Genomic DNA, 15,898 nt, shown 5'->3' with positions numbered 1-15,898 from the left:
ACTGGTGGTCTGGGTTCTATAAGAAAGCATTATGGGCAAGCTAGTAAGTAAGCAGCGCTCCTCCACAGCCTCGGCATCAGCCATTGCCTCCAGTATCCTGCCCTGTTTGAGTTCCTGCTCTCACTGCTTTTGATGACAAACTGTTGCGTGGAACTGTGAGTGAAAGAAACCCCTTCCTCCCCATGCTGCCTTTGGTCATAGTGTTTCATCACAGCAATAGTAACCCTAACTAAGATACCTGCTCAGACATCTGACCTGCCCAGAACTGAGATCCTCACGCTGGGGAGAGTGGGAGCTATACAAGGTTCTCCGCAGCAGAGGAGGTGCTGAGCAAAGGCTGTAACATGCGCCCTCTGGCTGCAACATTAGGAACAGGTTGAAGGAGGAACAGGAGCTTCCGGTGCCCTGGTCTGGTTAAGAACTGGGAAAGGAGAGTGGAAGTTCGGTTTACGGGTTTTTTTTAGTTGTTGGTGGTGGTGGTTTTGTTTGCTTGTTTGTCTTTTGAGACAGGGTTTCCCAGATGTAGCCCTGGCTGTTCTGGAACTCACTCCGTAGACCAGAGATCTGTCTGTTTCTGCCTTTCTGGTGCTGGAACCCGGCTCTCTTGGTTTTGCCTTTACTTCCAGTGTTGGAGTTAGAACTCAGGGCTTTGAACATGCCAAGCACCCATTCCACCACTGAGCCATATCCCAGCTCTGGAATTTTCACAGAGATGAAACAAATGGGATTTGCTGACAAATTGAATGCGGGGATCAGAAGACAGCTCGTAGTAACAAAAATGTTTTGATCTGAGGAATATATAAGCTGAATTTTTTGAGACGGGACTAGGAGAGAAACAGATAAGAAAGAGGAACAGAGAGGAAGACCAGTGGAGGTGGAGGGTGGGAGCATTTCCAGATGAGAAGATGAACAGCATCAGTAAAAATCCAGATGAGAGCTGAGCATGGTGGCACTTGGTGAACTGAGGCAAATGAATGAGAGTTCCAGGCCAGCCTGGGCTACACAGTGAGACCTGGAAGAGACATAAGAAGTTTCCTGGAGGAAGTGCTACTGAGGGTAGGGTTTGATGGCTTAGTAAGAGTCTGTGTGTGGAAAGAGCACACAGGTTCAGAGGGAAGCCTTGGGATGGTGGTCCTCATCCTCAGAAACTGCAGAAGGAAGCCTGGGGATGATGGATGGCTGGAGAGGGACAGCACCCAGCCACCACCCACCTGAGACGTCTCACTGGACTGTGCTGCTGAGCTGGAAGAACTCTTCATCCTTATAAATTCATGTAGGAGGGAAGAAGATTTGTATTTATAACAAACAAAAGGGAGGGAGCTGTGGGTGTAGCTTAGATGGTAGAACATCTATGTGCCTGACATGGGTTCAAGCCCCAGCACAGAAAATAATAATAACAACTACAGAGGGTCAGTCAGTTAAAGGATGATAAACTGCCACGCAGATGGCAGGGGGTTCGAGTTCAGTTCCCAGCACCCACATCACATGACTCACACTCATCTGTAACCCCAGCTCCAGGGGATCCCATGACTTCTACTAGTCTCCAAAAACTCCAGTACACACATGGCACACACACACACACACACACACACACACACACACACACACACACAATCTCTTCTAAAATTAAGAAACAAAATTCAAAACTGTCCTTGACTACAACCTGGGTTACAAGAGACCTTATCTATCAATTCATTTTTAAAATGTCAGATAAAGGTTTATGTAAATAGAATGAGGTCCCCAGGAAGACCTAGATATCTAATGTAGAATATGGTCAATGAATCCAGTCCAGCCCAGCTTGAGAACAGCATCCTCAAGGAGACAGAGTGAGCAGAGCCTAGAGGAAAAGTCAGAGGAAGCAGTGGAAGCTACATCACCCACACTCTTGCATGATGCCACTGTGTGCCAGGCAAAAACAGGAGGGGACTGGCTAGTAGGTATGGTGGTTTGAATATGCTTGACCCAGGGAATGGCACTATCAGGAGGTGTGGCCTTGTTGGAGAAAGTGTGCCACTGTGAGCATGGGCTTTGAGATTCGCCCTCCTAGCTGCCTGCAAGCTAGTCTTCTCCTGTCTGCCTTTGGATCAAGATGTAGCGCTTTCGGCTCCTCCAGCCCCACATCTGCTTGGACACTGCCATGCTCCGACGTTGATGAAATGGACTGAACCTCTGAACCCATAAGCCAGCAGCCCCAGTTAAATGCTGTCCTTATAAGAGTTGTCTTGATCATGGTGTCATGCAATGGGAACCCTAACTAAGACAGCAGGAAAGGACACTTGCAGCCCAGACTGAAAACCTGAGCTCCATTCCTGGGACCCATATAGTGGAAGAAGAGAACTGATTCTTGTAATTTGTTCTCTGACCTATATACAAACATAGCAGAGATATGCAGTCCAGAATAGATAGAGGAAATGTAATGAAAGAAAGAGGAGAGAAACAAAGGAAGCCAGAACAGAGGAGCCCGCAGGAGCCAGGCCTTATAGGAACAGAACCAGTGGCTCTATTGCCCCATCTGGAATGCCTGAGGTCCTTGGGCTCTGGCTGTGCAGATATGAACGGAGAGGGGGAGGGAATGGGCTGTAGCCAGAGGAGCCCAGCACCTCTGCCAGGGACACAGCCTCTGCTCTTCATAGTCAAAGGCTACTCCAGGAAGATTTGGCAGGGTACAGTGGCAAAGATCAGCTCCCCAAAGAATAAATCAGGGCAGTTAGCATGTCCCCTTTCTGGAGGACCTGGCTTCCAGAAGGATTAAGAAGATTCTAGAAAATATTTGCAGGCTGAATTCAGGTTTTGTCAGTTGCTAGGTAGCTTTTATCAAGTGACTTACACCAGTCTGAGACTCAGTTGACCACGTTTTGCTCATCAAATCCACCCTCTACCTCCATCATTAATCCCCTGCCCTGGGGCTGTAAGATAAGGACCTGGATCGTGCTGGACCCCAGGAGAACCCAAGAAACTCAGAATGAGGAAGTGACTTATTCAGGTTAGCAGTGAAACTCAGATCTGTTGGGTTCCAGGGATCATGAGGCTTTCCAGGGACAGCCCTAAGACCCTTCACAGCTGGCACACAGTAGGCTGACCCTGATGCTGGTGGTCTTCAGTCTCAGGCTGGCACTGGGGTCACCTCTCCAGCCTCAAGTTCCTTGTCTTCAAAATGGAGCTGTAAAAGCGCCTCCACCTAGTGCTGTCCTCGCTGTACTTGGGAGAAGGCTGGAATATAAAATGTGTAAAAATAAACAGTAGGCTTTGCTAGTTCCTCAGAATGTTGCACACAGGGACTACACAATCCAGCAGAGCCTCTCTTCCATGGATGCCTAGAATAACTGAATACAAGCTAAACTTGGTGGTGTACACCTGTAATCCCAGCACTGGGGAGGAGTTGGGCAATCAAGAGATCAAGAGTACCCTCAGCTACATAGTGAGTTCAAGGCCAGCCTGAGCTACAAGAGACTCTGTCTTAAGAAAAAAAAAAACCGTTCATTTGGTTAAAACGCTCTTGTAACATACAACTGACAACTTGAGTTCAATACCTGGATCCCACAGTGGAAAGTGAATCAACTCTCCAACTCCCAAAAGTCGTCCTCTGACCTCCACACATGGACCAAGATATATACCTGAGCACACACAAATATACACAGAGTAGTAGAAGAGGAGGAGGAAGAGGAAGAGGAGGAAGAAGAGGAGGAGGAGGAACAATAATAGTAAATGTCTGAGGACAAAACTGGGCCAGGCAGCACACACCTATAATCCCAGCACTCAAAAATAATGAAGCAGAAGGACTAGTGTTTGAAGCCTGCTAAGCTACTTGGCAAGTTCAAAGCCAGCCTGGACTACATGAGACTTGACTCAATATAACATTAGAAAAAGAGGCGGGGAAGAGAAAAAAGAAAGAACAAACAACAAAAACAAAAGTGTGTAGGCCTGGTGGCACACACTTTTACTTGGCTCCACAAGCACTCAGGAGGGTGAGGTAGGAGGACTGAGACTTTAAAGCCAGCCTGGGCTACCTAGTGAGTTCCTGTATTTAAAAATACAAAACAAAACAAAAAAGAACCAACAAGATGTTCCAGGGGGAAAAGCGCCTCTCTGAAGCCTTACAATCTGAGAGGAACCCTTGTGATGGAAGAAGAAAACCAACTTCCAAAAGTAGTTGTCCTCTGACATCAAACACAGGTACACACACACACACACACACACACCTTCTTCTGGGTGTTGTGAGGTCTGTACACATTGCAATGTTCATCTATATACAGTTCAAATAGCACGAACAGAAAGAACTCAAGCGAGCATCCAGAGATGAGTAAAGAAACTGCCATTTGGCCATGCGGTGTGGCATTACTCCACCGTAAGGATTGGACCTTGAAAGCACACCGATGCTGAAGGGCACCAGGCCCAGAAAGCAGGACAGTGTACAGTGCCATTCATATAAAATGTCAGCACAAGAAGCTTGCAGGCACAGAGAGCAGCGATAAGGCTGCCTGAGGCTGGAGGGATGGGGACAGGAAGCAATGTGGTCAGGGTTTCCGTTGGGATGGAGAAACTGCTTTGGCTCTGGATGGAGGTGGTGCTTGCCCAACTCTCTTGGTGTGCTAAATGTCACTGATTGCTCAGTGGACATTTTCAAATTGTTTACAATGATTAATTTTGTTGATCATGGTGACTCAGAAGGGGGACAGAGAGCAGAATTCAGGAGGTTGGCCATTTTGACCTAGAACTTTTTCTTTGCCCAGAGGAGCCTAGCTGGGGAGGCCACAGCTAAGAGGCGGGCCCTTTGTTCTGGAGGTAAACCCATGTCACCCCTGTCCAGATCACTCATTCATGGTCTGGAATGGATGAAGCCAGAAAAAGATGATCCCAGTTCTCACAGTCAAGGATGAGCCTTTCTTGGCGTCTCAGGAAACAAAAGAACTGGGGAAACCAGAGAAGAAAGGACGGCTTTAAAGGGTCAAGTTAAAAAGCTTGTGAGTATGTTTTGTATTTTTCTTAGGATATATCTTCATTCGACATATTGGAAACATTATGGGATGTGTCATGCCATTCACTGAAAGCAATCAGGTTCTCTGACTTTATTCACCACCATTACTGTCTTCTATCCCTCTTCTTCTCCTCCTCCCCCTTCTTCCCAAATAGTTCTTCTACTTTCATGTTGAGTAATATTATACATGCACACACGCATGCACACACGCTTACACATAAGCACAGATGAACACATGCACACATTTTCACTATCTATTCATTTATTGATAGACATCTAGGTAACTTCCATTTCCTAGCTATTGTGAATACAGCTGTAGTGAACACGGACGAGCAAGTGTCTCTGAGGTACGTTGACGCTGATATATACCCAGGAGCCAAAAATCCTATGGAAATTCCATGTTTAGTTTTTCGAGAAATTTTTCAAATTTCCATAGTGACTGCACCAATTTAAACTCCCACCCCAGCAGTGTATACAGTTCCTCTTTCCCAACATGCTTTTCAGCGTCTACTGTCATTTATTTTCCTTTAAAAGTTCGTTAACTCATTAATTTAGAGGGTATGTGTATGTGCATGAGAATTGCCTGGGTGCTTATCTGGAGGTAAGAGGAAAACGTGGGAGTGACGTCTTCCCGTCCACCATGAGAGTTCTGGGGACTGAACTCAGGCTGCCGGGCTTGGCAGCAAGCACATTTACCCACTGAGCAATCTTGCCTGCCTCTGTTTTCTTGATGATTGCCATTCTGACTGGGGTATAGTGGAGAGTGGGGGTATCTTTTATTAGCTGGAATGTAAAGTTACAAGAGCCACGAGAAAAGGAAATTGGTGTCATTTAGCACAATTTATTCACTTACCCACTTATAAGAATATAAACAGTCTATTGTAATCCTATACTATCAACAACGGTGATGTGTAGTGGTTTGAATATGTTTGGCCCAGGTAGTGGCACTATTTGGATGTGTAGCCCTGTTGGAGTGGATGTCTCACTGTGGGAGTGGGCTTTAAAACTCTCTTCTTAGGGGTCAGGAAGCCAGTCTTTTCCTGTTTTCCTTTGGATGAAGATGTAGAACTCTCAGCTCCTGCTGTACCATGCCTGCCTGGACTCTGCCATTCTCCTACTTTGATGGTAATGGACTGAATTTCTGAACCTGTAAGTCAGGCCCAATTAAATGTCATCCTTATAAGAGTTGCCTTGCTCATAGTGTCTGTTCACAGCAGTAAAACCCTAACTAAGACATGATGTTTCTACTTTAAATGGCAAAAACAAAAAAATTTAAAAAAAAAATATGTCAGGCCAGTAAGATGGCTCAGCAGGTGAAAGTACTTGTTGCCCAAGCCTGAGTTTAATCCATGGCACTTCACAAAGTTGTCCTTTAATCTCCAGATGCATGCCATAGCATGTGCTAATAAAATAAATTTTGAGACAAGGTCCCACTATGTAGCACTGGCTGGTTTTGAACTTGCTATGTATACTAGGCTGACCTGCAACTCACAGATCCTCCCACCTCTGCCTTCCAAGTACTGAGACTGAAGACATGCACCACCATGCCCAATCTAAATAAATAATTTCACGTCTGTAATCCTTGGACTTAGTGAGCAGAAGCAAGAGAATAACTCACAAATTCTCAGGCAGCCTGGGCTATGAAGCAAATCGAGACCAGCCAGAATTACACAGTAACAAACAAAACCCAAAACAGAAAGAGAATGATTCATATGCAAAAATACATATTTTACTTTTTAATTTATTTTTTTATGTTATGTGCATTGAGTGTCAAAGGCCAGCCAGGGCTATGCAATGAGTCCCAGGTCATCTTCTGCTACTGAGAGGCTCTGTCTCAAGAAACAGGATGCAGGACCTCTGAGTCAGATGGCAGACCAGTGCCTTAGCGCTTAAACTCTGGAAAAGAAAAACAGCAAAGGGAGCAGCTAAAAAGCTCCTACCTGACAAGATTAAGTTTGTCCCCACGTTGGCTAGAGAAGATTCTTTCTACCCAGTACTCAGGAGGCAGAGACGAGTGGATCTCTGTGTAGTCAGGGCCAGCCTGGTCTACAGTACTAGTTCCAGTACTACCAAGGCTACCCAGAGAAACTCTGTCTGGGGAGGGGGAGAGGAACAGGTGGTGGAAAGATGGATCAGTGGTTAAGGGCACACGCCTTTAATCCCAGCACTCAAGAGGCAGAGGCAGGAAGATCTCTGTGAAGTCAAAGCCAGCCTGATCTACAGAGCAAGTTCCAGGACAACCAAGGCTACACAGAAAAACCCTGTTTTGAAAAACAAACAAACAAACAACAAACAAACAAAACAAAAAACTCTCTCTTGAACAGTATGTCATGTGGACCAGGGTGACACTGTGAAGCAAAATGTGGCCTAAACTTCTGATCCTCCTGTCTTCAACTCTCCGGTGTCAGTGAGCCCATCTTCTGGGTTCCTCTTTTGAGGGAGCACGCTAGCCTCTGGGCAGTGAGTGCTGCTTGCCCAGGGAGCACTGCCCCACCCAACCTGGGCCCCAGCACTCCCTCAAGGGCTGAGCGCCCATGTCTACATAACGTCCCACATCTTCAATTACAAAACGTCTTCCCAATTCCAGGATGACATGCCTGGATGATTAAATCTCTCCCCTCTGTTCCAGAACCTCAGTTCAAGCCACCCATTGCCTACTGAAGCCAGACTGCTGGAGGGAGAGTCAGCAGCTCCGACAGCAATCAGCTTTTTTTCTCACCTTTGGTACTCTGGACTCCTCTAATTCCTGTGCTCGCCTAAACCAGCTTAGATGGCTTGGCAGCTGCTCCAGATGGGCTCCAGTCCCAGCCCTGGGGCCCGGAAGCCCCCAGGAATCTGGGGGCGCTCCAGATGAGGAAATAATGGACTCCTGTGAGCCTGGATTTGCCTCAGATGTGGGAGCTCTGACACCTGATTAATGAAATGGATTACTCCCATTGGCTAGACTCTGCCATAGCTGGGGCCTTTGAGACAGGTGTGTAGGACACAGAGCCCTGAGCGCGTCCTCCCAGGGCTCTGCTCCTCAGTCACATCCCACACTGTTTGATCTCTATGGCCTGATTCCACCTTCACAGTGTCTACCGGAGGTCCTCTCCTTCCATTCTCAAGGCGAGCAGAATGAGGGCAAGGCATGAAACTTCTTACTAGGATTAGAGGTAGACCAGGAATTTGTTCTAAATTTTCTAAGTGAGTTTTTGCTGTTTGAGAATTTCGTACATGCATACAATGTGTTTTAATCAAATCTCTCTATGCCATCACCTCTGATTCCTGCCTTACCCTCTACTCAACTCCCTCCCAATTTCATGTAATTTTTTTAACCCAGTGAGCTCACACTAAATGCTGCCTGTACCTCATGGATGTAGGGCCATCTGCTGGAGCATGGGCAGCCTCTCAGATGCCACAACCTTAAAGGAAGCTGACAGCCATCACTTGGCTATTGGAAAATAGCCTGTCGGCCAAGGTGGGACGTCCTGACCACCTCACCACTTCATGCTGCGGTTCTGTCTGCAATTGTGTATGCATCCCAGCCACCATGAGTTCATGTGTGCCAGGTGTCGCCTGTCATGTCCAGAAAACAGTTTCATGGCAGTCATCCATGACCTCTGGTCCTTGCAATCTTTCCACCTCCTCCTCTTCCGAGATCCCTAAGCCCTGGGATGAGGGGGAGTGACCCAGTTAGTGCTGAACACACTGGCATCTCTTATTCTTCTCACATTGACTAGTTGTAGTGAGAGGGATGAGACAGGCTGACCCCATGACAGGCTTCAAATTGGCAGTTAAGAAGACTAGGCCTAAGAGCTGGGCCAGTCCAGGCAGGCCCAGGCAAGTCAGTTACTAGAAAAAAAAAAAAAAAGAACAACAACAAAAAAAAAAAAAAAAAAAAAAAAAAACAAAAAAAAACCAGGCTCCAGCCTTCATACCCTGATAATGGTTCTGGATGTCCCTAGAGATAGAGTAAGATGAAGCTCACCTTCCCTGGAATTCCAATGTGCTTTAAATCAAGCCTGTGAGCTCACTTGGTTGCCTCTCCATTTTGGAATGAGGGACCGTCCACATGCTGGTCTTCTGCAGAATAAAATGCTCCTGCTTTTGCATACTATTTGAGTCTGGGGCATCACTCTTTGGCGAACAACAGACCCTTACATTAGGACTTTGTATTAATACTTTTAACTTTTCTTTTATTTATACATTGGGGAAGGGCATGTGCATGGGATATACATGGCGGTCAGAGGACAAGTGCAGGAGTTACTCCTTCCCTCCCACCGTGTAGGTGTCATGGAATTCAAGTCTTCGGGTTTCAAAGTTTACCCACGGAGCTATCTCATCAGCCTCTGTGTGTGTGTGTGTGTGTGTGTGTGTGTGTGTGTGTGTGTGTGTGTGTGCTATTTGTATAATTACTTTACCTGCACGTAGGTCTGTACATTCCATGCCTGTCTGGTGCTTGCAGAGATCAGAAGTAAATATCAGATCATCTGGAACTAGACTTATTGATGTTGTGAACCAGCATGTGTGTTCTGGAAACCAAACCCAGGTACTCTGCAAGAACAGGTGTTCTTAACCACTGAACCATCTCTCTAGGCCTGAACATACCTTTTTAAGTTGTGTTAATTGATGGAGCAATTGATTGATTGATGCCTGTGTGTACTGAAGGTCCCGAGACAACTTGAGGGATTAGTTCTCTCCTCTCACCATGTGGATTGAGGGGGGCGGGGAGCACAATTAAAATCATGTTGCCAGCCTTGATAGCAGGTGCCGTTCCCTCCTGTGATGGTTTGAATAAGAATGGCCCCATAGGCTCTATGTTAGAATGTTTAGTCACCAGGGAGCAGCATTATTTAAAAGGATTAAGAAGTATGGCTTGTTGGAGGAAACATGTCACTTGAGGTAGGCTTTGAGGTTTCAAAAGCTCATGCCAAGCCCAATCTCTCTCTCTCTCTCTCTCTCTCTCTCTCTCTCTCTCTCTCTCTCTTTCTGGATTGTGATGTAGCTCTCCAACTACTTATCCAGAACCAGGCCTCCCATGCCTGCTGCCATGACCCCTGTCATGATGATAATGGACTAAACCTCTGAAACTGTAAACAAGCCCCCTTTTTCAAAAAATTTCTTTTATAAGAGTTACGACAGTAGTGTTGTCTCTTCATAGCAATAGAACAGTGACTAAGACACACACACACAGAAAGAGAGAACAAGAGAGAGAGAGAGAGAGAGAGAGAGAGAGAGAGAGAGAGTGTGTGTGTTTTATACCCATTAAAATTTTTGAGCTGGGATGGGAAAGTAAATGCTTACCACACATGGCAATTCCATCTCCAGCAACAAAACTCAAATAAAAATAGTTCATCTGTTTAAAAACTGTTTAAACAATGCAATTTTATATCAGATAAATTTTATATGCCACCAAAAAAAAAAAGTTTACAAAAACAGTCAATCCATTAGCTAACTCTATTCAGTGACATATGTAAGTAAAATCTAGAACTGAATTAAAAAACAGAGACACAGTGCTAGAGAGATGGCCCAGAGGTCAAGAGCACTGACTGGTCTTCCAGAGGTCCTGAGTTCATTTCCCAGTGGTTACATGGTGGCTCACAACCATCTGTAATGGGATCCAATGCCCTCTTCTGGTGTGTCTGAAGATAACAACAGTGTACTTAAATAAGATAAATCTTAAAGAGAGAAAGGGGTGGGCTAGGAGTGCAGCTGGAGAGGAGCGTCCCTGCCTAGAACCTCCAGTGAGGGGCTGAGGGCTTAACTCACTGATGGAGCTCCATACCCAGCACTGAAGAAAAAGCCTTATAAAATCTAAACTCCAGTACTAGAGAGTGCTCCAGTGATTAAGAGCACTGGCTGCTTTTCCCAGAAGACACAGGTTTGATACTCAGCACCCACTGTAACTATTCTAAGGGATCCAACACTCTCTTCTGGCTTACACCTGCATGTCATACACAAACATACATGTAAACAAGACACCCATACACATAAGATATATTTATTTTTATTTTTGTTTGTTTCACTTATTTTATGTATGAGTGCTCTGCTGCATGTACCCTACATGCCAGAAGAGGGCACTAGATCTCTTTATAGATGGTTGTGAACCACTGCATGGGTGCTGAGAATTGAACTCAGGACCTCTGGAAGAGCAACCAGTGCTCTTAACTGGCTGAGCCATCCTTCCAGGCCACATAAAATATAAATAAGGAAATCTAAAAGGAAAAATTCAACCCAGGACAGAGCAGAATGGCACATACTTTAACCCTATCACTCTGAAGACAAAGGCAGGTGGATCTCTTTGAGTTTAAGGCCAGTTTGGTCTACATAGTGAGCCATTATCTCAATTTTTAAAAAAATCAAATGAAAAATCTTGAGCTGGTAAGATGGGTTTGTTGGTGAAGGTACTTGCTGCCAAGCCTAATAGCCTGAGTTCAATCACTGGAACAGACCCAGGTGGTCAAGGAGAAAACTAACTCACAGAGGTTTCCTTTGACCATTCCATTAGTCCTGAGGAGAAACCTTCTCCACACCCCAGTTTACATCATCATCATCACCATCATCATCATCAAGAGTTTAGCAATGATTATCATAACTCTTACCACAGTAAAATTTGACTTAATTTGTTTCTAGGAGACAGAATTTGCAGGTCTGGAGAATGAGCCTAGAGCCTTAGTATGTACTAAGCAAACGCTCTACCACTGAGCTATGATATCCCCAGTCCCCAGAGCAAATTTCTTCTTCTTTTTCTTATTCTATTTATTTGTGTGTTTGTTGGTGTGTGTGTGTGTGTGTGTGTGTGTGTGTGTGTGTGTGTATTTACAGATGTGCTATGGTGTACAAGCAGAGGTCAGTTCTCCCATTCTATCCTGTGAATCCTGGAGACCTTGCTGCCTCACACGCCCCATAATGAATGTTTTTAACTATGATCATGATCTCAATTTTAGCCCTGCTTCAAATTCCTTCCTCTCTGACTCTGATCCTCCAGAGAGCCATTGGGCTCTGCCTGTCTCTGCCAGTGCTCCAGGTCCTGGTCAGTGTTTGTTTGATGAGACCACAGCTTACTGACTGACAGACAGCCTGGAGATGCTGGGCTCTCCTGATAGGCAGGCCTCGAGAATGAGGAGGGCAGCTTGGGGGAAGGGTGATTCATTATGGAATCTCCAAATTTTCTGCAGCCACCCAGGCCCAGCCCAGCCCAGGTGCGTTGGTGACTTGGTATCTGATGTGTGGGTGGGTGTGTTTCAGAGCTTAACCCAACCTGACCCCCGAAGCCTTTCTTATTTAGGTTTTCACTAATTGAACATACTAAGCAAACAATCCCTGGTACCTAATTTGTCCCTAAGCACTACAGAACTCTGCTACCTCTTTATCGTGGGGCAACAGAACTGGTCAAAGATAAGATATGAACATATGGGCCTAAAGACAGCAAATGGCTCAGTGGGTAGAGTTGCTTGCCACTGCCTAACGGCCTGAGTTTGATCTCCTAGACTCACATAGTGGAAGGAAAGGACTCCCACAATTTGTATACACTATAAATGACACAGAATAAATGACATACAGCAAGAGAAGAAGATTAAAGAAAAGATAGGGCAAATCTTCAGCTTGGGCTACATAAGCTGAGGCCGGATCTGATGATATACATCAATAATTCCAGCTATTGTGGAGGTTGACACAGGAGGATTGACAGTTCAAGGTCTGCCTAGGCTACAGAATGAGTTCAAGGCATGCCTGGTCAACACAGTGAAGTCCTATCTCAAAACAGGAGAGAGAGAGAGAGAGAGAGAGAGAGAGAGAGAGAGAGAGAGAGAGAGAGAGAGAGAGAGAACATGTACTGGAGAAATGGTTTAGTCAGTAAAGTTTCTGCCACAATATTGTAAGGACCTAAGTTCAAACCCTCAGCACTATTGTAAACAAACAAACAAGCAAACAAAAAAGATGTGATGGCACATGTCTATAATTCCAAAACTAGGGGAGACAGGCGTATCCCTGAAGTTCACTGGCTATCCAACCTAGCTGAATCTACAAGTTCACTGAGAGATCCTGTCATGAAAAATAATGTGATAGGAATCGAGGGATAATCCATGTCAACCTAAGGCCTCCATATGCAGGAGCATACATATGCACACACACACACACACACACACACACACACACACTTACTGCCCACAGCCATATGAACACTTAAATGCTGGGAGGATGGTTTTGTGTACTGAGTATTTCAGATGTTGATTGCTATGCCCAGAGATCTGGTTGCAATATGGATGTTGGCACTGCCATGATTATTGGAACGTCTGTTGTATCAGTGACATGTGAAGACTGTTTTCCATTACCTCTGATTAGTTAATAACGTGCTGATTAGCCAGTAGCTGGGTAGGAGACGAGAATAAGGGAAAAACTTCAGATCCCAGTCAGGGGTTCCAAGAACAAAGTCAGAGGAGTAGAGAGAAGAAGGAGAGAAGAATGTGAACCAGGAGGATTCACCAGGAGGTCATGATGAGAGGAGCAGCCAGGAAAACATACATGGATCAGAGTGAGCCAGGGCAAAACCAGATGGCAAGTTATGAGGCATGTGGCTGGGTTGTAAGCAGCCTGGTCAGGTTAGGATAGCTCCAAACCTGCCCAGTTTAGTACTTCCAGCCAGTTAATAAAAATTCCAGGTCTTGGGAGCTGGAGAGATGGCTCAGTGGTTAAGAACACTGACATGTTCTCCATGCGTTATGGGGCTTGCCATACAGAAGCTCCCTGCAGTTATTTGGGAGCAACAACCAAAGAACCGGCCCCCTCAGAATTTCATTTACATACACACACACAAATGTTTTTCTGAGATAAGTTCTCACTATGTAACCCTAGCTGGCCTGGCACTCATTATGTAGACTAGGCTGGCTTTAAACTCACAGAGAGCCATATGCACTACCTTCTGATATTAAATCTTATGCCACCACACCTAACTAAAAATTGTTTTCAGTTAAAAGGACTGAGAGAACATGACTCAATGGTACATCACTTGCTTAGCATGTGCAAGGCACTGAGTTCAGTTCCCAGTGCTGACTGAAAGAGAGACAGAGAGAGAAAAGGAGAGAGAGAGATGGAGGGAGGAAAAGAGGGAGAGGTAAATCGAAGTGTTGCAGTACATATCAGTAATTCTAGAACTCACATGGTTTATGCAGGAAACAGTGCCATGAGTTTGAGACCAGTCTGAGCTATGTACCATATACCAAGCCAGCCAGTGCTCTATAACAAGACCCTATCTCAAGGAACAAAGGAAGGGGCAGGTGGAGCAATGCACGCCTTTAATCCAAGCAACTGGGGGGGTCAGAGTCAGGCGAATCTCTATGAGTTTGAGGTCAGTTTGGTCCAGGACAGCCAGGGCTATATAGTGAGACCCTGTCTCAAGAAACAAATGAAAGGAAGGAAGGAAGGAAGGAAGGGAGGAAGGAAGGAAAAAGGAGAGAGAGAGAGAGAGAGAGAGAAGAAATGTTGACCTTTGACCTCCACACAAGCACACAGGAGTTCATGCAACTATGTATACCAACGTGTATACAACACACACACACACACACACACACACACACACACACACACAAATAATTTTTAAAGGAAACATAGTGAACCTCTGACACTAGTTATGATACTCAGCTATGCTTGCAGCTGGAGCCTAGCATAACTGTCTTCTGAGAGGTTTCATTCAGCAGCTGATGGAAACAAGATCCAGATACCCACAGCCAAACATCAGGCGGAGCTCAGGGAGTCTTGTGGAAGAGTGGGAAGAAGGACTGGGAGTCGGAGGGGTCAAGGACTCCACAAGAAGACCTACAGAGTCAATTAACCTGGGCCCATGGGGCCTCACAGAGGCTGAACCACAACCGAAGAGCATATGTAGCAGATGTACAGCCTGGTCTTCCTGTGGATCCCCTAACAATTGGAGTGTGGGCTGTCTCTGACTTTACTGCCTGCCTTCGGGTCCCCTTCTCCTAGCTGAACTGTCTTGTTGGGCCTCAGTGGGAGAGGATGTGCTTAGCCCTGCTGTGTCTTGGACTTGATTGCCAGGGCAAGTTGGTACCCATGGGTGGGGGTCCCTTCTCTGAGGAGAAGGAGGCACAATGGGGAGAGACATTTATGAGGGTAGGACTGGGAGGAGAGGAAGGTAGGGGCTGTGATTGGGACGTAAAGTGAATAAATAAACAAATTAATGAAAAGAAAAGAAAACAAAGTGAGATTCTGTCGCAATACAAAGAGGATTGGAGTTTAGCCCCTGGGTAGAGCACTTACCTAATGTGTGGGGCCCTGGGTTCAGTCCACCTGCAGCACAGCAAACAGTAGCTGTGGTACAAGTCGAAGGGAACAGCACCAGGAGACACAGGAAACACTAATGTAGACTGTGGACTTTGAATGCCTGATGTGCAAATATAAGCTCATCGATTCTCACTAGTGTGTCACTCTGATGTAGGCCATTGGCAACAAGAGACCCTGCATGTGTGGGGGCAGGGAGAGTGCCTACAGGAACTCTATATTTTGTGTTCAGTTTTGCCATGAGCTTAAAACTTTTGGGGGAAACCAAGGCAGGAACATCACTAGTTTGGAGCCAGCCTGGACTACATAGTGAGATCTCACATCAAATCTTTTTTAAAAAAAGTAAAACGGACTGAGAATCCTGGGTTCCCAGCCATCAGGAGCCTGAGGCAGGATTAAAAATTCAAGCCAAGCCAGTTTAGCTATACAGTGAGGCCCTGTTTCAAAAGAGGGTAGGAGACTGACGATATAGTTCAGGGGTAGAATAAAAGCCCAGCATGCTTAAGTAAACTCTCTTAAAAATCAATTTATCTTAGTGACTGAGGTTATCAGTTTTACCAAAGGAAAAGCTTCGCCCTGGAGCCGGTCCTGAAAGAACAGGCATCCTATGTACTTTGTTTCTAATTTATTTATCTATTCATTGTTTTG

General features: G+C 45.6%; 1 long non-coding RNA gene across 1 annotated transcript; it reads right to left on the bottom strand.

Annotated features, from left to right (window-relative positions):
* Positions 1-6,710: 6,710 nt before the first annotated feature.
* On the bottom strand, positions 6,711-15,338 carry LOC143435658 (uncharacterized). The gene is made up of 3 exons (XR_013106139.1): positions 15,230-15,338; positions 9,566-9,737; positions 6,711-6,871 (listed from the first exon to the last, which is right to left on the bottom strand). It is a non-coding gene; the product is annotated as an uncharacterized LOC143435658 (long non-coding RNA).
* Positions 15,339-15,898: the final 560 nt, after the last annotated feature.

The sequence above is a fragment of the Arvicanthis niloticus genome, chromosome 22 (genome assembly GCF_011762505.2).
Source record: "Arvicanthis niloticus isolate mArvNil1 chromosome 22, mArvNil1.pat.X, whole genome shotgun sequence".
Lineage (NCBI taxonomy): Eukaryota > Metazoa > Chordata > Mammalia > Rodentia > Muridae > Arvicanthis > Arvicanthis niloticus.
Note: the sequence above shows the minus strand (reverse complement) of the source record. Positions and strands in the feature narration are given on the sequence as shown.